Below are 23,760 nucleotides of genomic sequence, written 5' to 3'. Positions count from 1 at the left end.
TTTGTTCTATAAGTGAAAAACGATGGTGAAGCAGACAAATCAACTTTATTGCAAATTCCCATGATATATTCGTTAGATTCTTTAAACTGTGAAATAGCATTTAGGATACAATTGTGCTTTAACGGCATCTGAAATTACAGCCTTTGCCCGGTATATATTGGTTTTTATCACATCAATAACGTAGGAGTAGTTTTTGCCACTTTCTTTCTGATCTTTCAGTATAAATTTATCGAGTGCGTAGGTTTGTTTGCTAACTAGTTGGCGCATGCATGTCTTTAGTGGCAAGACTGAGTTTGAAAGATACAGATCTTAAGTTGGTAATAAATTCATTCTCATTAAGTTGGCTTAGAACTGAGTCGTCGAAGTGTTTTATATCGGGTAGATTCAGATCTGTGTTAAATCTCGAGATGAATATGGCTGGGAACGGCAAAATTTATGAGTGCGTTTTCAGGATCATAATATCCTTTGATTGTATGACATAATTGCCCACTGTTTTTGTATCCTATCATAAATCTTTGGAAACGTCCATGAAAAAGAATTTTGCCAATATACTAGAACTGTTTGGTTTCTTCAAACGGATATTGCATTAAAATTGTTGTGGGTGTGCTCCAAAACCTCAAAATGTCACAAAACAATAAACAGCAAATATTTGTAAAGTCAAATTTCTTATTTGCTATTAGATTGAAGAACATCAAAAGATACTGGATGAATTCAAACCTTGCTACAATGGGGCAATAACTTCATAATCTCACTCTCTAAATCCTCTTCACAATATTCGTTTATTGTTTCTGCAGTGCTACCTGCATCTTCAACCTACATCATTGGCTCATCTTCATTGGTTTGTTTTTTTTCAGCGTTTTGTTGACCATTTTCTTTTATTATTACCGTAGTTATAATTTCTTTTCATTTTCTGAAAATACTAATACTTTGAAATGCTTAAATTTATTGAGGATCTTCGCTTTATAAATATAATGGGTATACAAATGAGAAATGAAAATTATTAATGCAAAATAAAAAAATCTTAAATTTGTATAAGAAAATAAAACTTATGAAGGACGGACAAATAGACTGATATTGCTATAATTCACCTAGTCTGTGTGGTATTATAAGGTAATTAGATCCAATGGCATTGCACGATTATAGCCCTATTCATCAACAAAAGAGACCCGGGTCAGTCATGCAAATCTAATTTTTTTCTATACCAATAACAAATATAAATGATCATATAATTGAGGATTAATTTGAACGTCTTCGTAGCATCAGATCTTTCATGATCCTTTTCACGATCTTCAAAAAGCGGTACGTGATCTTTCACGATCCGAAATATCAATTTTGTGTAAATATTTCATTTTTACAAAGTTTCTGATTATGCTTGCACAGAATAACTTTGAGAACCAATGGAAAGCCCTATTTTTGGAGAAAAGTAGTTTAGTCATTCGAATTATGAAAAAAATATGTTTGTTTACATTTTAAAGTCATTGAAATGTCGAGGAGCAATCTGCCTTTTGTAGTTTTGTAAAAACGGTGTACTTTTAAACCTGGATTTTCTAACATACTAATCATAATGTTGAACCATTTTGACAGACAGTTTTATTTTGTTGTAAATTTGTCCGTGTAATTAATTAAATTAGATTATTTACTGACCTTTCATATGTCTTCTCGATTAGATTTCCTTCACGATCCCATACCAGAGCTTTCACGATCCAATCGCAATACTTGACCACCGTTAGGTATTCTTTCACGATCATTTCTCTCGATAAACCGAATGACACCCGTGCTTATAGTATTGCACTATAATCTAGATGTTATATGTCTCGGGTTTCCCTGTTAAGTTATCACGAAAAAGAACACAAAACATTAATTTTCTGTATGTATGAAACTTCTATTTAAACAATTCTGGTCCAAAGATAAAAAAAAAAGCGTTTACTTTCCGTAAGACTCATAAAATTTCCAATTAATTAAATAAAAACGTCATGTCTGACCACTTTCACCACTCGGCCTAACTTCAAAAGTTTTAATCCTTAAGCTGTTTGTGATTGGAACACTTCCCACATTTTTAAAAAGCTAAACGAAATCTAAATTTATGTATTCAAATTGTCTATGAAGTTGAACCATAATTTAGATGTTATATTTTCCGGTTAATAACTTAATTTAGTTCAGACACAAAGAAAAAACAAATCTAAAATGGCACATGATACTAAATTAAGGTAGCACGACGATTACTGCTTCACAAAATGTGTTACGAATATATTTAAAATAACTATTTCATTTTCACAGGTGTTTTATACATGTTTAACATTATAGCCAAGTACAAAAGTACAGATTTTACATTTGTACGATGAGTCTAGCAACGAGGTCCTATCAGTCAAAAAACTAAACTAGATATAGTATCAAGTTTTATAAATCAAATAATGTTCAACAATTTGTCTCACTTATGAATTGCAGCTATTGATAACTGCTCTGTACTACTTGCTTCACTTATTTCTTGTTTTTAATTGATATTGGTTACCTTTTTTTACTTTGTGCTGTGCTCTGGTGTGATCATTATTAAACTAATAGAAAGAGTGTTCTATACAAAGCTTGTTTGAGTATGTGTTTACAAGAATATCAAGTAGCAAAATTTACTTGAGAAATTTTTGTTTTCTCAATTACAGAAACTGAACGTCCGCAACTTTCATATATAAAATAAATATCTTTTGAAATGATAAAAACTTCGAACAAGTTACTTTAAGAAAACATAACAATATGTGATTATTAATAACCAACATCGAAGGTAAAATAGCTGTGCATTACAATTCATAATAACGTAACTATGGTTGTGGAAAGGCGAATCTGCAATACTGAAAGTGTAAGCAACAGTAATTTACCGATGTTCATATCTCGTCAATCGACAAAGACGATACACATCAAGGTAACAATCAATAACTGAGGTAACAGCATTAACTGCGTCAACAGGGTAAGGGACTCCTGCGATATATGCATCATCCGCAATACGACTTATAATAATAATAATAATAAAAATTATTTCATTTATTTCAACAGGATAACATATTTAGTCCAAAGACTAGTTGAAAATAAGGCTCTGTAATATACGTAAAGTATTTTAAAGATTCAATTGTGTTACATTGTTTTAAATTTGTCGACAAATTGTTTCTTTAAATCAAAAATTATATTACCAGTACTTTGTCTGGTTGTTCTGGAACTGTCCTGATACACATATCTAAGTATATTGAGATATTCCGGAGTAATTGGTGAACATACCTTTTCTATAAACATAATAAGCTGGATTGGGCATCCATCGCAGCTATGCAAAAAGTATGGTCGAGGATGTCATAATATTACGCTCATTCAAAATAATTCGTGCTGCCCTTTTTGAAGCTTAAAAATTCTATCAGTATTAGCAACATTTTGTACACCTGACCAAATAGTACAACAATTATTGAAATGTAGGGATATAATAAAAATGTATACTTTAAGTAAGGCAAACTATGACAATAAAACTCTTCAATCGTTTCAATACAACATTTTTTCTTTGAAATCTCTTTCGTTGAAAAAGCAATATACTATGACCATGTCAAAGAAAGTTAATATACACATTCAAAAGTTCAGCTTCATTAACAATTTCAAGTACAATATCACCTATTTAAATACAGATATTTCGACATTTCGAGCGGGTTTTTTTCAAGCCAATTAACATACATTAATCTTCTTCAAATTCGTAGTCAGATTATTACATTTCATCGATTGAAGAGAAATAAGTATATTTTCTTTCAGTTTACTCTCAATGACATCAGACACATCTTGTGGTGTGTCGTCATCTGCAGAAATAGTAACAGCAGAGTGTATTAAACATTTAGGATATTCATTCACAAATAAAATGAACATTGACGCCCACCAAGTGTAATATCTCTTGGCTCAGATAAAATACTATTCCGTCGAGAACATTGTTCTCTAATATGATAGATTTGATCAATTGATAACTATTTTGACAAATTCCAACTGATTTCCATTTATAAAATAAAACACTGTGATTAACAGTATTGAACGCTTTGCTTAAATCAATACACATTACACCAGTCAATTTTCCTTTATCAATGCGTTTGAGTCATCGATCAATTAAGTAACTCGGTGTTGTTTCATATGAGTGTTTCGGCGTAAAACCAGACTGTTTGTAATCAGATTATTTATAAATGAAATTTCATAAAAAAGCATTAAAACATGTCTTTTAATATTTTAATTACAATAGGTTATACTGAGCGCATGATCATCTCCAGATTTCCAAAAAAAGGAGTAAACCTGGATTTTTTCCCAGTCATTTTCAACATAACAATTTTCTTCTTGTAATTGTATTAAAACATTTTACTTTTCTACCCTTTACACAAGTATTCCCCTTTTCCAAACTAAAAGACAAACTGAAACAATTAGTCCAGCTATGTTTCATAAAAACAATACCACCGTAGAAACAAGTATATTGTCTTTACCCATCTACCGCATCGAACTTGAAATAAGGGATACACAAGATACCGTTAAGTCTGCCTAATATCATGACGTACATCTAGAAATTGACAATGGTTGTCAGTTTAAAACAAAATTTTGCGACCAAAGAGATGATGTAATCTTCCCAATTGTGAACTTTTCATTTCTATGTAGCAACAGAACCCATCTATCCCATTGAACTTGAAATAATGGATACAACAGATATAGTTAAGTCTACCTAATATCTTGACTTGCATCTAGAAATTTACAATGATTGTCAGTTGAGAACAAAAATTTACGATAAAAGAGATGATTTCAGCTTCCCAATTGTGAACTTTCTATTTCTATGTAGCAACAGCAGCTACCAATTTATACGATATTCCAGAGCTAGCATTTCCTATTATGATTTCCTTAATAGAAGGTTGCTGATAACAAGGAAGCTATTAACCAAGAGTTCCAAGCGGTGAAGTTGAAATCATCCCCTTCTTAATTATATGGACACCAACACGAGTGAGTTGGTTGACAGTTATGAAATATCTATTTTATAGATGACTACAGATATGTTCCAATTGTCGTAAACTCAACGCTATCCTCTTTTCCTTGAATATGACCTACCAAATACGACTTATCACCGGTTTTGTTCTTACATGAGCAACAAGACGGGTACCACATGTGAAGCACGGTCTGCTTACACTTCCGGAATACCTGAGAATACCCTAAAGTTTTGGTGGGGTTCGTGTAGCTCAGTCTTTAATTTTCTATGTTGTGTTTTGTTGGCTGTTGTTTGTCTTTTGGTCGTATTGCGTTTTGTGGCATGGTATTGTGACTCTGTTTTCGATTTCGAATGTCACTTTGGTATCGTTCGCCTCTCTTTTACAGAAACATGACGGAATACAAAATTTAAGCCATTCAATTTCATTTCCAAAGGGATAATAGAATGCCTTTAGTGTATGCCGGAATTCAGATATAAGAAATAAATGTAATATGAACAGGAATTTCATTGGTGAATATATCAATTTGCAATCAATTCAAAATATTTTTCCAAATGTAGTTGTGACCACATTTTAATGTTTGAGTGGCCAGAATGGGGCACATCGGGTAAAGTTTTTCTACAAATTCAGCATTACTTTGTACACTAAAATGTATTTCTTGTCCCTTTAGCTAGCTAGGACATGGAAAATAATTGACTTAGTTATATACATGTATCGTAATCATATTACTATTAGGGGTATTTTAACGACCTTGACGTCCCATGAGGGTCTCGCACGGTCGATGTAATTATATGAAATAAATCACTGATTATTCTTTGAAATAGTCTGAAAGCACAAGTGCTTTATAATTTCAGTGGCAGTATTTTTCATTTTACCACTTTTTCTGATAGCTATCAATGGTTATTCTTCTTTGTCCATCTGACATCGTTAATTAGCCTATTACATTACGTTCTCTTACACTATCAACATAATACACAATATACAAATTCCAGACTTGTATGAATCTTTCTATATTTTTTTCAATATAAGCGTTTGTTTCAATGAAGTGTAACTGTTTACAAATTAAAGCTTTTCTTATACGTTTGAATATCTGACGTTTTTAAAGTTAAAAAAAAAGGAACACAGCAGGTGTTTTAAATTGTAATTAGAATAAAAAAAACTGCTTTACTTATATACAATGAAAGAATCATCAGCTTTACCTCTAGGTTTTATGTATCAAATAACTGAGCATAAGTTCTGATGAAAATATTGTAAAGCAATACGGATTTCTCGCCTCTTGCGACTTTTGTCAGAGGCAAAATATAAAAAAAACACAAGCAAAAATAGACCAAATCCTCAAACAACGATTTGATAATAGCAGGTTTAATTTTAGTGTGTTTTTCTGTGAAAAAGTATTAACAAAAAAAAAAGCTGTGTTTGTTATAGAAATACAAAAATATCCTTACAAACAACGTTATAAGCTAGGTCATCCAAATGCTAAAGGCAACTTTCCAAATTATTGATATATAATAATAAAGTCAAACGGGGATACATTGTACTTTAAAGCTTAAAGATCTATTTAATCAGTAAGTCCCTTTCCTCGCTCGTGCAATGGTATAAAACATTTGACTACTGTACTTTTTACAAAAGTGTACCTTATTTTAAACTCAAAGACAAATTAAGAAAGAAAGTCCAACTTTGATTTGTGAAAAGAATGGCCAATTATATGCAAACACTTTGCCCCATGAATGAACAAATTATACTTTGTAAAACTGAAATACGAAAATATCAGGAACTGACATCATCAAGGTGTAAGATGTTTTATTTAAATGGTTTTATAACAGATAGTTCATAATTTGAAGGCAACTAAATTTGCCCTTCTTCTAGTTTGACGCGTTCCTTTATTCGTATGAAGCAGACTATAGAAAAATAAAAAGTAAAAAATAATGAAAGTTTAGTATTTGACTTCATGCAGAAATTATGCTGTGCTTGACAATATTAGATATTTGAAGTATTCATATAATTTTTCTTTTTTAAAGTTGCTTTTGGTGGTCTGCTAAACATTTTTATATAAATAATGCCTGATGACGGTTACAGTGTTTAGTACTTAGTAATCATTAGTATGGTTACAAAATCCATTCAGTATAGGTATTTTTCAATTTACAGGACTTCGCGCTTTCAGGACAATTTTTCTCAATCTTTTCGTTATCTTTAGGGGATTTCTCTGTTAACAGTTAATAGCGGATATTAGATAGAAATATTTTTTCATCAATTATATGCGCATTCCTTTCATCAATATGATATGATGTTTACTTAAAACAGAAATAATAAGAGTTTAAATTTATTTCACAAAGGAGTTGAAAACCAGACAACAAATATTAAAGTCAAGACGCAGGCACGAATATGTTTTCTCCGGGGATAAATATTGACAGCAAATCTGTTAAAGAAAAACATAAATCTGAAACAAATGCTATTTAGGATAAAATTACTGACATGAAAGTATATCAAAATAACCTTTTCACAATAATATACATACTACCTTCATATTTACATGCAATTTGACTCAAGTCTATCATTAGTGACTTCAGAGCTGATAACTTATCGAAGATAATGCATTAATTTTGATAAGTTAATTTTCTTTAAAGTACCTTATAAAGATCTTACGGCCTTCAAAAATAACTTATAGTTAGCCATAAAAGGCCCCGGAATTTCTAAATGTGAACAATTCAAATGAGACAAACAACAAAACACCATTTTATAGGTATTTTCAACAATACAAGTAATTAGATTATATGCGTTCTCTATAAACCGTCCAGATTTTTCTATGTATTCATAAATTTCCCCCCTGAACACATTCTTACTAAACCAAACATTAATTTGAACTCCCTCAGGCAAAGTTGACCACCTTGGATGGATTTGGCTATCATTTTATGGCCCTTTTTGATCATATAGCTCTTCAACTGCTTCGGTTCTTATACATCTTTGGCTTTCAAATATTCGACTTTGACCGTTTCCGATGAAGGTAATTCCAGAAAAACGATTCGAATGCATGAAATTTATAAACTATTGCTTTCATTTTTAATAAAATCTGATGTCTTTTTTAAGACCTTGATACCCGGTATTAAAATTTGACATGGCAATATATATATACCAAAATTTATGATAAACGGGACGAATTTTCCTTTCTTTATTTTTGAGTTTAATTTCTTTGAAAGTAATATGTTCCGTTTGCTCCTTCTTATGAAATGTTTCTTTCTAAGTAAGTTCGATATGTGCATGTTTGCAGTGAAGGATCGAATTTCAGTAAACGTTTTGTTTTCATTACTAAAAAAATAATGACAGCAGGGATACAGATATTATAAACTTGTCAAGACGTTTCCTTGATTGGATCACACATATAGATGTATTGTGAAAGTATACAAAGTAGCATTTCGCATCCAGTTTTTTTTTAATGTAATAGTGGTCGCATGACGGGTGATGTAATAGTGTTCGCATGACGGGTGATGCTCCCGGTCGCGATCCTTTAGGAGTTTCTTCGATTCCCTCAGTTTCTGTTTGTTACCTTGATTTGCATCTTTCTCATCCATTTTTGTGATTTGAACATCGGTAACTATTGTCGCTTAAATTTGGTAGACTTCTTGCTAAGGATTAGAATAATGCTGTTGTTATCTAATCACTCCGTCTTTTATTTCTTCTTAATTCGAAAAGTACCTAAAAACAATAGCCAAATCCATTTCAGGTCAACTTTGTCTAAGGGAGTTGAAACCTTAGTTTCTTTATGATTTCATAATTTATAAACGGACAATTTTAGAAAGGTTTGTTAGAAATCATATCAGTACCGATGTATGCCGTATACAAAAATATGCCGTATGGTATCCCAAAGCAATACATTTATAGCGTATACTACCATTCTTATATTGAAAAGCATTGTAGATTATTTCTTTTAGACGATTTTTCAATTTCACACGGGGAATAAGCAATAAATTTATAGCGTATGCTACCATTCTTATATTGAAAAGCATTGTGGATTATTTCTTTTAGACGATTTTTCAATTTCACACGGGGAATGGTGGTGTACATGGTTGAAAAATGAAAAGTTTTAATAGAATTGATTTCACAGAAAGATCGAGATTTTAAATTATCAAGAAGTTCTTTAGTGCTTTTTAGAATCCACACATGGTTAATACTACTACGCGAATAAACAGTTTCACAGTATTTCTGAAGACCCTCTTTCACTTTAAATTTTTGTCAATCTAATTGACAAATCCTTTGAAGAACATGCAGATGAGCCGGCAATGTACCGTTGTTTGTACGGAATTTTGTGAAGCTTAGGTATCCAATACAAACAAGGTAAGTCCGCAGATTTGCTGTTAAATGTTATGTCAATTGAAGCCTTGAAGGACTTATGATTCGAAAAAATCTCAACCTTGTCAAATGATATATTTTTATATGTGGGATTACACGAGTGCTCATTTATTCCTAATTCTTTTACAAGACACTCGAAGTAGTACGATTTACTTACAAAGAAGTGGAATTTTAGATGTTACCTCTTTGTGATGAAGAAATGAGCACAGATTATGGCACGATAAACTTATTTCGATTCTAATAGGAAAATTAAGAACTTTTGAACTTCGAAGCGGATCTATAATACACTTTCGAAAGGCTACCATTTTGATTTCATGAAGCCAAAACGATATAGAAAATCAACCGTTTCACGATAAAAATGATCAGATTTATATATACTTACTTTTAAAATGATTTTTATTTAATTTCCTAGCGAGCAAACACCAATACAAATGTCCATTTTGATCTGCGGCGTTGTTCAAAAAACAACTGACGTTGCAATTTCAATTTTGACGTCAATCACGTGCAGTCCATATTCTATTGCAATAAGAACATTGCTTTGTTTCCAAAGCGAAAGAAGAACGTCATATTTGAATATGGTATATTTTTTTTCCTTTCCTTTTATTGTATATACTTTTATGTCCGTTCAGTTTATTTGCTGATCCAGATAAATATAAGGAAGGCTTGGGATCTCAAAAAATGGTTTATCCCGACATATTTTAATGTGTCTGTTCCAATGTCAGGCACCTCGTGATAAGCTTTCATATGTCACATCTTACTGTTTTTCGAACTAAGATTATAAAAGGTTGATGTGAGATAATAAACATATTCACAACTTTCATATGCTCGGGACAATTAAAAACTTGTATGTATATAATTATTATTAAGAAATATTGTAGAGACACCTGTATATTGTTGAATTATACAAATTGTCCCCCTTGATGCATTTTGGTTATTTTTGTAGATGTCTTGCTTTTTCAATGACGTAAATTTCATATTGGTTCTAATTCACATATATGACTTGAGCTGATTGGATTAAAACATGTCTCTCCATAATGTGTTAGAAAGAAAATTATGTTTAATGGTGTTCCTGATTCATATGGTATGCATTTTATTTTTTAAATGTTCTGACGGTTACAAAAAAAATGTATTGAAAATTCAATATTGAATTTTTTCTTGTTTGTTCGATGAGAAATTTATTCTCTCTTCTTGTCACTTGTAAACGTTCCACTGCATTGTTTTTGGCTTTTTTTTTAAAAAGTTTTGCCGACGATCATACTAGAAGAACCGAATTCAAGAAGCCTTGTTGTATTGTATTCATAAATTTTTACTCGGCATCGAAGATTTTATAGAAAAAATAAAAATAAAACTTTATAGATTATATGCGTCCGAAGTGCTTTCCTAGATTTACCTACACAAGGAACTCTCCAAGCCAAAATGTTGCAACATTAAAAATGAACATCATGATTCTGCAATACTGCAGGAACCTGTAACTCAATGTTTGTCTTTGGGTGCTGTCTGCTATGTCTGTTTTTAGTTAATCGTCTTTAAAATAAATCAGGTGTTTTTTTTTTTTCTTTTTCATTGATTCATATTTTTCTTAGTGGGACCTTGTATAGCTTTCTAAATGGTATGGGTTTTGCTCATTGTTGTATGCCGTTTGGTGACCTATAGTTGTTAACATCCGCATCCTTTTTGTTATGTTGAATACTTGTCGCATTAGGTATACCATATCTCTTTGTTTTCTCTTCCATAAAGAGACATATTGGATACAGCAATCGGATTTGAACCCTATTGAGTTTGTATTGTGTAAACTGCTATCTGTTCATTGTATACCATTTATTTTGTAGGGAATAGAAAAATTCGACCGCCATCAGAAATATATTAACCCATATGTTGTACCTTGTACTCTAACAAATAATTTCTGATTGCTGTTTTGTTTATATATTTCATATTTCTCAGTCATTGTTTACCAAATATAACCTTGAATTACTGCAATGTACCATAAAACAACATTCAGAAATAAACACTTCATAACGGCGAGAACATCAAATCAACATATGTAGTTGACATTATAAACATCAGTACAATCAAAGATTTCTCAGAGGACGTCCTTATCTGTTAGAGGTTTAAATGTCGATTAAATGGGAAATAAAATTAACTCTCACTGAACTTACAGTCATTGTAAGCTATAGTCTATATGAATTGCTGATTTTTTCTCTATAATTTTGGTCAATATCAAGTTATTACAAACCACCAAAGCAAGACAAGAGAACTACGAGTTCTGAATTATCGTAGTCCCGATGGTGTGCAATAATAGCATTTCATTATTTCAACGCCACGATACAAAGCAAATGTCTGATATTATATTAAAATTGTGATTATATATTCTAGGCTTGCACTCTAAGAAATGAGAACTGAGATGATCTTTCGGTTATAAAATTGTTGATATCTGAGTCGGTAATTATGAATGTTCCGTTTAGAATTTTTCAATATCCTTTCATTTTATTAGACTTTTCATACTAATTGATCATGTTGATATATGCAAAACAATTCGCTATGCGATGAATTTTACCCAAATGATTTGAACATGGTGACTGGTACGACTAAATATTCAATGTTAAGTTAAGTTAAATATTCAATTCATCCATGCACTATTTTCAAGTAGATTCATTAAATTTCAGTTTTGTGAAATGTAAGAGATAAATACTCTTAATAGATCAGTTTCATTACCATTTGACGTCTGTTGAAATATTATCATAACTATAAAAGTTGCAGAATTTTGCCGTGTCATCAAATTTCTAATTTTATCATTTTGATGAAAAATCATTTATTTCATACTAGACTTTTTTGTCGGTATAACAATATTAACTAAACGAAGGGAATGAACATTATTTAATCAGATATCCAAGAAACTCACTCAACAACTCCCTGTCCTTAACATAAATAAAATTTAAGACAAGGAAGCATATTTGGTGCTAACGGTTATTTTCTCCTGAGGTATTTAATGATTTTTAGAAGACATTAAAACAAAACAATTAGTAATGAAAAATTAAGTTAAGTCACAATAGAAACTTAAGTTACGAGTTTATCTCACAGTAAATGTCTACTGGGGGCATTTGTTTGTTTTTCAATAAAGTAAAGAGTTTATCTTCATTTAAATACATCAAAGAATTTCACATCTCTAAGCTTATGCGATTTTACTTATTGTAAAAATGAATTCAAAGTTCATTTTTGTTTCTGACAAAAGAAAGAAAATTATCGATTCAAATATCTCCTTTTCCAAAGTAACAAATCTTACATTTTGGTAAAAATTATGATTTGAACAAAAAATCTCAGAAATCATGGAGATTCCTTTTATTTATTTTTTTACATAATTGTAATGTTTTCTGGTAGCTTTTATTTCCAACAAACAATCGATACCCATATAAGAGAAAAAACATGCTTATACTCTTGTCAACTTTATTCTTATGAGAAAAAATTCATACACGAGCTTCTCGTACTTAGAAGTTTATTTCATTCTTCTTGAGACGCTATTTTTTTTTGGTCCTCAATTTTGTAGTTAATTTAGTGTTTCAAATATTTATTTTGACAATGTTGAAGATTACATGTCAAAGATTGGCCATCTTTTGAAAGTTGTTGTTTCTTATTCATTATCCAACATATTGGTGTACGGGCAATACCATGAGTATAACATTTATAAATGAATTTAAGGACAATGTTGTCCATTTTATATCGATCTCATTTAAACAATTGAGTCACGATTTTAAGTTCGGAGATGCTTTTAGCAATACATATACTTATCTGAACTTTGTTTTAAATAAATGTATTGGCTTAACTTGCAGTCATCACCTTTGAACGTTTTACAGACGCCATCATGAGTTGGTTGACTGGAATGTCTATATCACAGATGGCGTAGCCATATGTCTTTCTTCTTCCTCGATTTTGAACTTTGAACTTACCATGAGCAACACGATGGTGCGACATGTGCAGCAGGATCTGCGTACTTTTCCACAACACCTGAGATCAGTCTCGTTTTTTGTATGAGTTGTTGTTGCTCAGTCTTTCATTTTTTCTATTTAGTATTTTGTTGAATTTTGTTTGTCTAATCGTCTTTTTTTCGTCTTTTATCACGGGTTTGTCAGTTTCTCTCCGACTTATGAATAGTGATTGCCCCTTTGTTGTTTTCTGCCTCTGTTCTCAATAAAACTTTCAACGTATAAAGCAGTTGGAAAGTTGCAAAACTCAAGTGAAAATGTATAACATTCATTACAGAAAATATATGTTGACACTCTTATAATACAACAAAGGGATTTCGGGAATTATAAAAAAGATATTCAGCATTACAATAGGCTACATCAATCATGAATAACCCACTACTTCAAGGAAATAGACTTACAAACAAAGACAAACATCAACGAACTATACTTGTTGCCTCGCACCACGGTGTGACGCTATTAGTTTCATTAGACATTCATGCCATCTTGAAATGATTACTTAACAAATAGAGGTATTCCCGTAACAGTGTGTACAACCGTTGTACTTTTGTTATTAATACTACTGAATCATTTACCTTTAATTTGTTTGTCGTTGGCTATCGATAACAATAATTTTACTCTCACGCAGTCTGACAGAGGCCCTCCAGTAGGGATTTAGATAAACATTTGTTACACATTTCGATACATAAAATGAAATTGTTGATCAAAACATAAAAAACGCAAGTAAAGAACGTTTTCAATGTTAATCAAAACACAAAGGTTGTTCCTGTACTAGTTTTTTGAATTATTTGAATCAGGCGTTGAGAACCTATGGTGACCCCACAGTTTAAATGTCTATAATATATACGACGTGATCAGTGGGCGTTACAGACGAACGTTCACCTAATTTAAACCAGTCAATGGGACACTTGAGCGCGCCAAAAAATGGTCTCGTCCATACTGTTATGAAAACGATACTATTAGTTCTGCTTGGTTGCTTTATGATTGCAAAAATCCATTAATTACCCCATAGGCGACAATAGTAACTTTTTGGAGATACAGACTTTAGGATGCTGATTTTTAGAACGAAACCTTGCTAAAACTAAAGAAAAATTATTAGGACAGTATTTTATAGTCCAAAAAATATAGGTTCCCGTTATTGTTCTAAATGTTATTTGTACTTATCTCCCTTGCCTATCAATTCTGCACTTAAAACCAGTGTCTCATCACAGCATAGAAAAGACTTCTCATTATCGTTAGGGCTAAGGAAAATATATTATTTTGCCTTTGGTATAATACAGAGTGCGAAGTGTCTAGCAATGAAAAATACCGGCTGACAAATCGACTAATCGGGATTAGCCATACTCTTAATTCTGAATACCATGTTATATTCATAAAATGGCTGCGCCCATAATATATAATGGCTGATAGTAACCTATGGTGTGACCAGAATGATATATATGAATTTAGGAACATGTCCGGACAGGAGAAGATATTAAATACGGACGATAAGGAATAACCTATCGTATAGGTATTCAAGATCCGATCAACTATTATTGCATCATGTTGATATAATAACATTACATGTATATTTCATTATAATTCGTTATTTTGATTCGTTAACAGTAATCTCGCGTCATTCTGAAATTCTGGAATTGACCTTCATTTAAAAATTAAATGTAACATTAATGATGTGACGAGCTTCCACAATAAAGTACACAGGTAAATAAAAGAAAAACTTGATAGAAATCGTGTTTTCATGATCCTAGCAAAAATTATGTAATTATAAGTACTGAATGCCTCCGCGCTACATACAAAATGTACTTCGGTCAACGCTTTTACAACCCAATAAATTTACAAAAGGAAGGACTCAATTCTTAAGAAGTTTATGATAATGCGAAGCACTCCGTACTTTTTTGAAAGGTTCAACTTGTTTTATCTTACGTGTGCATTATACATACTATTATCATAATGCATATATATATACATATATATATATATATATATATACAAGTCTAAATTGAACAACAACGTTCAAACCCATGATTGCGTTGGATAAAAACCGCAATTTTTATACGCGTGCATGCAAAACAAATGTCTTGGTAGAGGGGTCTAAATACAGCACAAACAGCATTTTCCAAAAGACCAAAAAAGTGAAAAAGTATATTTTAACAAAACGCATTTGACTAGCAGGTCGAACAACGGATGTTCTTAAACCTTGCTGACTGCCATGGCCATTGCCAAATAAACGGATCACCAGATGTAACAAAATGGATCTTAATAATTAATTTAATGCCATAAAAGCGGGAGGTTTGGCATGCCACAAAACCAGGTTCAACCCACCATTTTTTTCTTAAAATGTCCTGTACCAAGTCAGGAAAATGGCCATTGTTATATTATAGTTCGTTTCTGTGTGTGTTACATTTTAATGTTGTGTTTTTGTTGTGTCGTTGTTCTCCTCTTATATTTGATGCGTTTCCCTCAGTTTTAGTTTGTAACCCGGATTTGTTTTTATCTCTATCGATTTATGAGTTTCGAACAGCGGTATACTACTGTTGCCTTTATTTAATACCAAACAGAAAACAATAAACTTGCGGAAAAGATGGTATACTGCAAACATGAGGTGCAAAAATTTGTACACCATATCCGGATTACTAGTATATATATATATATATATGCGAAATATGCCAAATATTCAACTACAATATGAAAATCTATATATATATGTATGATTCGTCTAAACAACAGCCCAACAATGTTAGATCTGTAAATTTGCGGAAGCAAATTTTTTGTTCTTACCTGGCCGGGATTCGAACTCATGCTATTTATATGCATTGCATTGACTGACCTTATTTTTCGATATGATGGTCTAATCTTAGAAATTTTTGATAACCATTGATTTTGTCAAACTACTATATTTGTAAAAACTTGGAATTTAATTTAACCTCTATAGACCGTGAATTCTTAAACAGAAATCAACACTGAACATTTCAGAACTGAATAAGTTTACATCATAAGTATCTGCATTCTAATGTGACTTCTAGCATTTGAAACTTTGTATATTTAACCGCGACCGACAAAAACAGAAAACTTGCGAGCACAAAAAGGTAACAAAATCGTAAATGCGTCGTGCTTTTGCAATGCTAATTTAAGTCAAATTTAGATCATTTCCCTATGAAAGAACGTTGATAACGGAAATAACAGGTTTTTCCCGAATTGTTTGATTAGTAACGGACACATTATTTGACGTCACGGATTAAAATTGATCGCTGTCAAGACGTAATAGGGTTAGCATGGGGAACTTGTGTTTAATGAGGTAAATATCCTTAATTGGAAGTTCTTAATTGGATTCGATATTATTTTTAGCATTCTACTGATTTTTTTTAGAAAGTTCCATGCGGTTCAGTTCATACTTTTAAAAGTGTTTACGGCTTCGAATAGTTCAGTAAAGGTCGCAAGGTAAAACAAGGATAAATAATTTCTTAATCATATTTATAAATTCAAAAAAGAAGGAGTAATCAAATACAATATGCTTACATGCGGATTAGATTATATTATGTATATACGTCACCTTTATCAATGAAACATATAAGTACATCACACATATTGTACATGATACAATTTATAAAAGTGTATTAGATTGATCATTTGCACAACACATTATATTTTGATGACATGAACATGATGTTCTATTCATTTGTATAATTTGATAGTTGAAAATATAGTACCCTCTTGCTATTCTAACGATTTAGAAATTAAATATTAAGACTTCTTGGGTGTAAACAGTCTGCGCTACATTGTATGTAAGGGGTTTTATTAACTAAATTCTTCTATTACACATAACAAAACTAATAATGATTCAATAGACTGGTGCATAGTAATATGGTAATCTGAACTTCTCCCTTTCGGCCTTTCGACTAGAGGAGCGTTCTTATGCTGTTCAGCAAGGTTAGATACGTGACTAATTTAATAATTTTTGGACTGCATACGGTAATAGTAATTATATTTCCTTATGTCTATAAATAGTTATGCGAAATGTGCAAAATATTCAACTACAATTTGAAAATCTAAATAAAATTGAGAATGGAAATGGGGAATGTGTCGAAGAGACAACAACCCGACCAAAGAGCAGAAAACAGCCGAAGGCCACCAATGGGTCGCACCCGGTGTCGGGCTTCAGCTGGCACCTAAATAAAAATGTGTACTAGTTAAAACCTGTTTAAGGGGATATAATCCTTTTAATTAATGTTTGACCTAACCAATGTTATCATAGCAAACTAATCATTTCTTATATATACTAATATTGATGACCTCTAACAAAAATGTGTTATACGGTTAGAACAATTATAGACTGACGAAAGAGACATTAGTCAATGTATATAAATACCTTTTTAAAAATCGTTTAGAAGTTTTTTGCTGATAAGGTTTTACATAAGTTTGATTCTGACAAAATCAAAATAGCGCAATGGTAAGAAAATTAAGTTTAAAGATCAACACCAGTACATGGCATTAGTTTTAGTCTAGAACAAGAAGAAATGTAGAATTTAGATGCAGAAGTCGTTCAAGGAGGACGAGATAAGACTTATAATAACCATTATTGTATTGTTTGCCAATTAAAATGTCAAAGTTTTACAAATAAGCACATTGATGTCTTATTGAATCCTCCATAAAAACTACAACAAAGAAACACATAAAAAAAATCCATCTTCTTATGCAAAATAAGATCTAAATGAGTATTTATTAGAAACATGAGATGAGTGCGTAGATGTCAAAAATGTTGAAACTGCATTTAGTAATTTTGTAAACCAGTTTATTTCTATAGAATGAAAAAAGATCTTCACAGAACTAAAATCAAGTGAATTGCATTTGTATAAATTCACCAATTACAAAGCTTTTGAAATTTTGAAATTTTGTTGATTAAAGAAAACAAATAAGTGCGAGACTAAAAATTAATTCATTAGAACTTTGTTATTGGTTTTATCTATTTCTTGTTTTATTATCTTGAATGTGATGTGATGTATGGTAAACACCAATGAAATTATGATATAGAAACAAAAATAAAACACAACGGATATAAATAGGCCACTATGATTTTCCAAAATGAACAAGCGATTTAAATACAAGATTAAGAAAACATGTAAAGAAATACAACAAAAACCACCAAGTATTTCAAGCAAACATATATTCTCAATAAAAGAGAGGCCACGGATACCATATCAAAGGGACATTCAAACTTACAAGTCGAAAATAAACTGACAACGCCATGGATAAAAAGAAAAATACGAACAAACAACAGTACACAAAACACAACATAGAAAACTAAAGACTGAGCAACACGATCTCAGGTGCTCCGGAAGGGTAAGCAGATACTGCTAAACATGTGGCACCCATCGTGCTGCTCATGTTAGTACAAACCCGGTGATAAGTCTTATTCGATAGGCCACATTCGGGAAAAAGGGGACAGGATTGTAGTTACGACAATTGGAACATATCCGTTGTCATCTGTCAACTAAATCGTGATGGGTTTAATAGTTTCCTTGTGAGTAGCAACCCTCTATCAAGGAAATCATGATAGGAAATACAAGCCCTGGAATATCTATCAACCGGGAGATAAATAAATAATAAATGATAAATAAAGGTCTTATACGTATGCACACTTACTCACAACGGTCCCAATCAACGGACCGAGTTATTAAGAAGATTATTCTTCAACGGACCATTTTTTTTTATCAACATGCAAAGTCTTGAAAACTACACATGCTAAAAATTAAATAATTTCAATACAAACAATATATTACAGTGGTTCTGTGTTGTTTCATTAAAAAATAGTCAACGTAGATACAAGTATCTTAATGAGGGATAAATTCTGGCCATGCTATTATTCGGGATCAAAACATAATTCAACATAAACATCTCCGAAAGGTGATATCTCATGGTCCTTAGTTCAAAAAACCTCAACACATCAATTGAAACCATAACTTCAAGATAACTATGAGTCAATTGAGGACTATGCCAGAGCATGGGCTAAACGAGAAGTTGAACTGAACACTTTGTCAGAATGGGTCAAAACGATCAGGTCTCTGATAAAACGTCGAATTCATAAGTTAAAAAACTGTGTGAATACAAAGAAGCTGAGGAATGTCTATCATCTCTTCACGATAAATATGGTGTTGTTCCTGCAGACAAAGCTTCAAATAATATTGTTTTGTATGTTAATCGTACTACTTCGAGTGTCTTGTAAAAGATTTAGGAATAAATGAACTATCAGGTAAACCCACATTCAAAAACATATCATTTGACAAGGATGAGATTTTGGCGAATCAAAAGTCCTTCATGGCTTCAATGAACATTACCTTGAAAAGCAAATCTGAGAACTTACCTTGTTTGTATTGGATACCTAAGCTTCAAAAAATTCCGTACAAACAACGGTACATTGCCAGATCAACTGCATGTTCCACAAAGTAATTGTCCATTAGATTGACAAAAATTCTGTCCGCAGTGAAAGAGGGTCTTCAGAAAAACTGTGACACTGTTTACTCGCGTAGTTGTGTTAACCATACGTGGATTCTAAAAAAAACTCTAAAAAAAAAACTTCTGGATACTTTAAAATCTCGACCTTTCTCTGAAATTAATTCTATCAAAACTTTTGATTTTTCAACCCTTTATACCACCATTCCCAATGTGAAATCCACAATGCTTCAGTGATAAGGTTAGTACTTGTTAGTACACAATATACAGTTCGGCTAATAAATAATATGCAACAAATTAAAAGGAGACTGATATAATATATTATAAATTTTAGTGTAAGAAGATAAATTTATTTTTTCTGCAACCAAATTGTGGAATTTTTCATATTTGCCTTCTTTATTGGTCTTTTTTTAAGTGAATAATATCTTTTTAATGCTTTTTAATATATATGATATAAATATGGTAGCATAAATTTATTGCTTTGGGATACCATAAGGCATATTTTGTTAATAGTGAATAAAAAGGTAAAACATGCTACACAGAGGAACAAGTGATCAGTATGCTGGAGTTTCTTATTAACAACATATTTGTTGAATTTGGACGTTGACTTTTTCACCAAATTGTCGGCATGATGGAAACGAACTGTGCGCTTCTCCTTGCCGACCTCTTCTTATTTTCATACGAGTCGGAGTTCCATCATACATTGTCAAAAACAAGAAGATCAAAGAAGCCAGACCTCAATTTCACATTCAGATATATTGATGATGTTCTTTCGATTAACAATCCAAACTTTTCGGATTGGGTTCCATTAATATATCAATCAGAATTAGAAATGAAAGAAACAACAGACACGGCTTCCTCTGCCTCATTTTTAGACTTATTCCTCGAATTTGATGTAAGCGGTCATCTCGGCAAAAGAATCTATGACAAACGAGACGATTTTAATTTTGAAATTATAAATTTACCCCACCTTAGCAGCAATATACCATCTTCACCTGCATATTGAATATAAATTTCCCCACTCATTCGGTATTCAAGAGCTTGCAGCTGCTACTCAGACTATATAAAACGTCACCAGTGTCTGAGTAGAAAGTTGATGAACCAGGGTTATGTCAAAGAATGTCTCGTCCTATTTCGAAAAAAGTTCATCGGAAGATACCATGACCTTATTGGTAAATATTCCGTATCAATTTCACAAATAATACATGATGGTCTTGAAGTGTAGATTCCAGTTACTGACGTTGTTTATCATCTCAATTACGTGTTATAGTGTTCTTTTTATTTGTCTTTGTATATGTTTAACCTTTACTGTTAAGTGCATTTTTGATAATATCTTTTTGGCGCGGCTCGGTTTTTATTCATCCCGCCATTGTGTTATTGTGTTATTGTGCTATGGTCATTTTTTTTGTATTCTTGTTTTTCATTTTTACTTATGTACTTTGTCTATAGAGTGTCTATATGCCATTTTGTTTTTCTTTGTTGAAATAGTTATTTGTTTTATAGTGATTAACATTATAACACAATGTTGACTGCTGTTCTCCAATGTTTTACATTTCTACCTATTATGTCTGTGTATTTTGCTCACACATTGTTGTCTATATAATGGAATTCTAGGCGACTGTACCAAGTCAGGAATTTGACAGTTGTTTTCCATTCGTTTGATGTGTTTGAGCTTTTGATTTTGTTATTTGATAAAGAAGTTTCCGTTTTGAATTTTTCTTGGAATTAGGTATTTTTGTTATTTACTCTGTACATAGTAAAAATTCACCGTGATTTAAACAAAAAACTGACATTATCAAGATGCTTGATTTCTTGATTGACAACATATTAGTAAATTTTTGAGGACGTGTTTTCAACAAACAATCGGCATTCCCATGGGAACTAACTGTGCTCCTCTTCTTGCCGACTAGTTCTTTTATTCATTTGAGGCTGACTTTATACAGGCCTTCTTAGAAAAAATGAATAGAAGCTAGCATCATCTTTTAACTTCAATTTCCGCTATATAGATAATGTCTTTTCACTAAAAAATTCAAAGTCCAACCGAACCTGAAATAATTGATACAACAGATACAAATAAGTCTGTCTCATATCTTGAATTACATCTAGAAATTGACAATGAGGGTTGGTTGAGAACAAAACTTTACGACCAAAAAGATGATTTTATCTCTACAATTGTGAACTTTCCATTTCTATGCACTAACATTTCAGCAGCGCCTGTATATGGAGTATATATATATATATATATATATATCTCACAGTTGATACAGTTGGTGGTGTACGTTTTGCTCAGGCGATAGTTTACTATGTTGTTTTTTGTATACAGTTGTTGATTTTTTGGTCGTTTTCGTTTTTTGACATTGCATTGTCAGTTTGTTTTCGACTTATGAGTTAAATATACTTTTGGTATCTTTTGCCTCTCTTTAATAATAATCTGAATTAACTTTTATATTTTCTCATCGACATGATATTTTCAAGGAAACCGATAGAACGATAGCTTTGTTTACATTTTGATCTAACAAAATACACGATTGAATATCAAGCCTCCTTTGATTTTTTTTATGTCTGAATTTTAGCATTTTCTTTTATGATTGATGTGACATGCGCAAACAATTTAATATTGCCAAATGTATAGTTCATAATGAAATTAGTTATTCAAAATTAATTTTAAAATTTTCTTCAACAAATCCAGTTTAATGAACTGCTCAGATCAACGAACTTTTCTTCTATGCAACTCCATACAAACTTAGATCAACGTACCAACTCATTGAAAACCGAACAATGTTCTTGCATAATAACAATATTATTACATTGTAAATTGATGAATTGGTATTTTCATTTTGCGAAAAGGACAATGTATTTAAAATATCTTTCGTTTCATAAACCAATACGTATGCTGTCTCATTTATACTTGCTTTCAAACTAAATTATTTGTGACAAATTAAATCTTGTTATAATCAATCAACGTAGAAAGACGAAATAGTGTCTAAACATCTGCAATAAAGCTTTGGATGCACTCGATTGATGATAGATATAGAACCTGCTAAATCACAACTTAACAATTTTAAGTGAACTGAGACTAAAACACATGTTGCCATTAATCAAAAGCAACGTCGAAAACGAGGATGTTATTTTCAAGTGATAATTATCCTTTAGATTATCAAAGTTAAATAGTACTTGTAATTAGAACTGTTTCAAGACCACACAAACACTATTTAATATTCTTGCATATATACAAATTCGACAAAATGCATTTTCATCTTTTCAACAAAAAAAAATAGATAAATTAAAAAAAAAATAAAGTTAATGAGTAAAATTAAATCTGCTTTTACAGACATACATTTCCATCTCTGTGTACAAACTTTCCAGCAGCGCCTGTATGTGGAGTATTATATAACCCAGTTGATACGATATTCCAGGGCTTTGTTTCCTATCGAAATTAAGGGTTTCTGCCTTGAAAACAGATATTGAACAAAAGATTACGGATGCCATCTTCATTAGGTTGACCATTGTGGAATATCTATGGCACAAAGGACCATGACTATGTTCCACTTGTAGAAACAATTCCGTCCTCTTTTTCCCAATAGTGACATCAACGAATACGACTTATTACAAATTTTTACTTGCCATGAACAACAAGAAGGGTACAAGTAGTGTAGCAGCAAATGTTTACGTCCACCCACTGTTTTTGTGGGATTCGTGTTGCTCAATCCTTAATTTGCTGTGAAGTGTTTAGATGACTGTTCTCTGTCGTTTGTTCCCGACTTGTGATTCTGGGTTTTTCGCTTGGTACAATCTCTCACCCTTCTAGAAATAATGACCCAAAATAAACAGTTTAAGAATTTAAAGAAGAAAAAATCACGAAATTAAATTAATCTTAATAATATTATATTATTATACATGTTGTTTATCTAAGATGCTATATATTAACTTGACCTATGATCTAAGTTTAAATTATTTTTTTCATTTTGTTTGCATGATAAACAATAACGGTTTCATTTTTAACTGATTTTTATAGATTTTTTTTT

The sequence above is a fragment of the Mytilus californianus genome, unplaced genomic scaffold, assembly GCF_021869535.1.
Source record: "Mytilus californianus isolate M0D057914Y unplaced genomic scaffold, xbMytCali1.0.p SCAF_2, whole genome shotgun sequence".
NCBI classification, from domain to species: Eukaryota; Metazoa; Mollusca; class Bivalvia; order Mytilida; family Mytilidae; genus Mytilus; species Mytilus californianus.
This window is presented reverse-complemented; position numbering follows the sequence as displayed.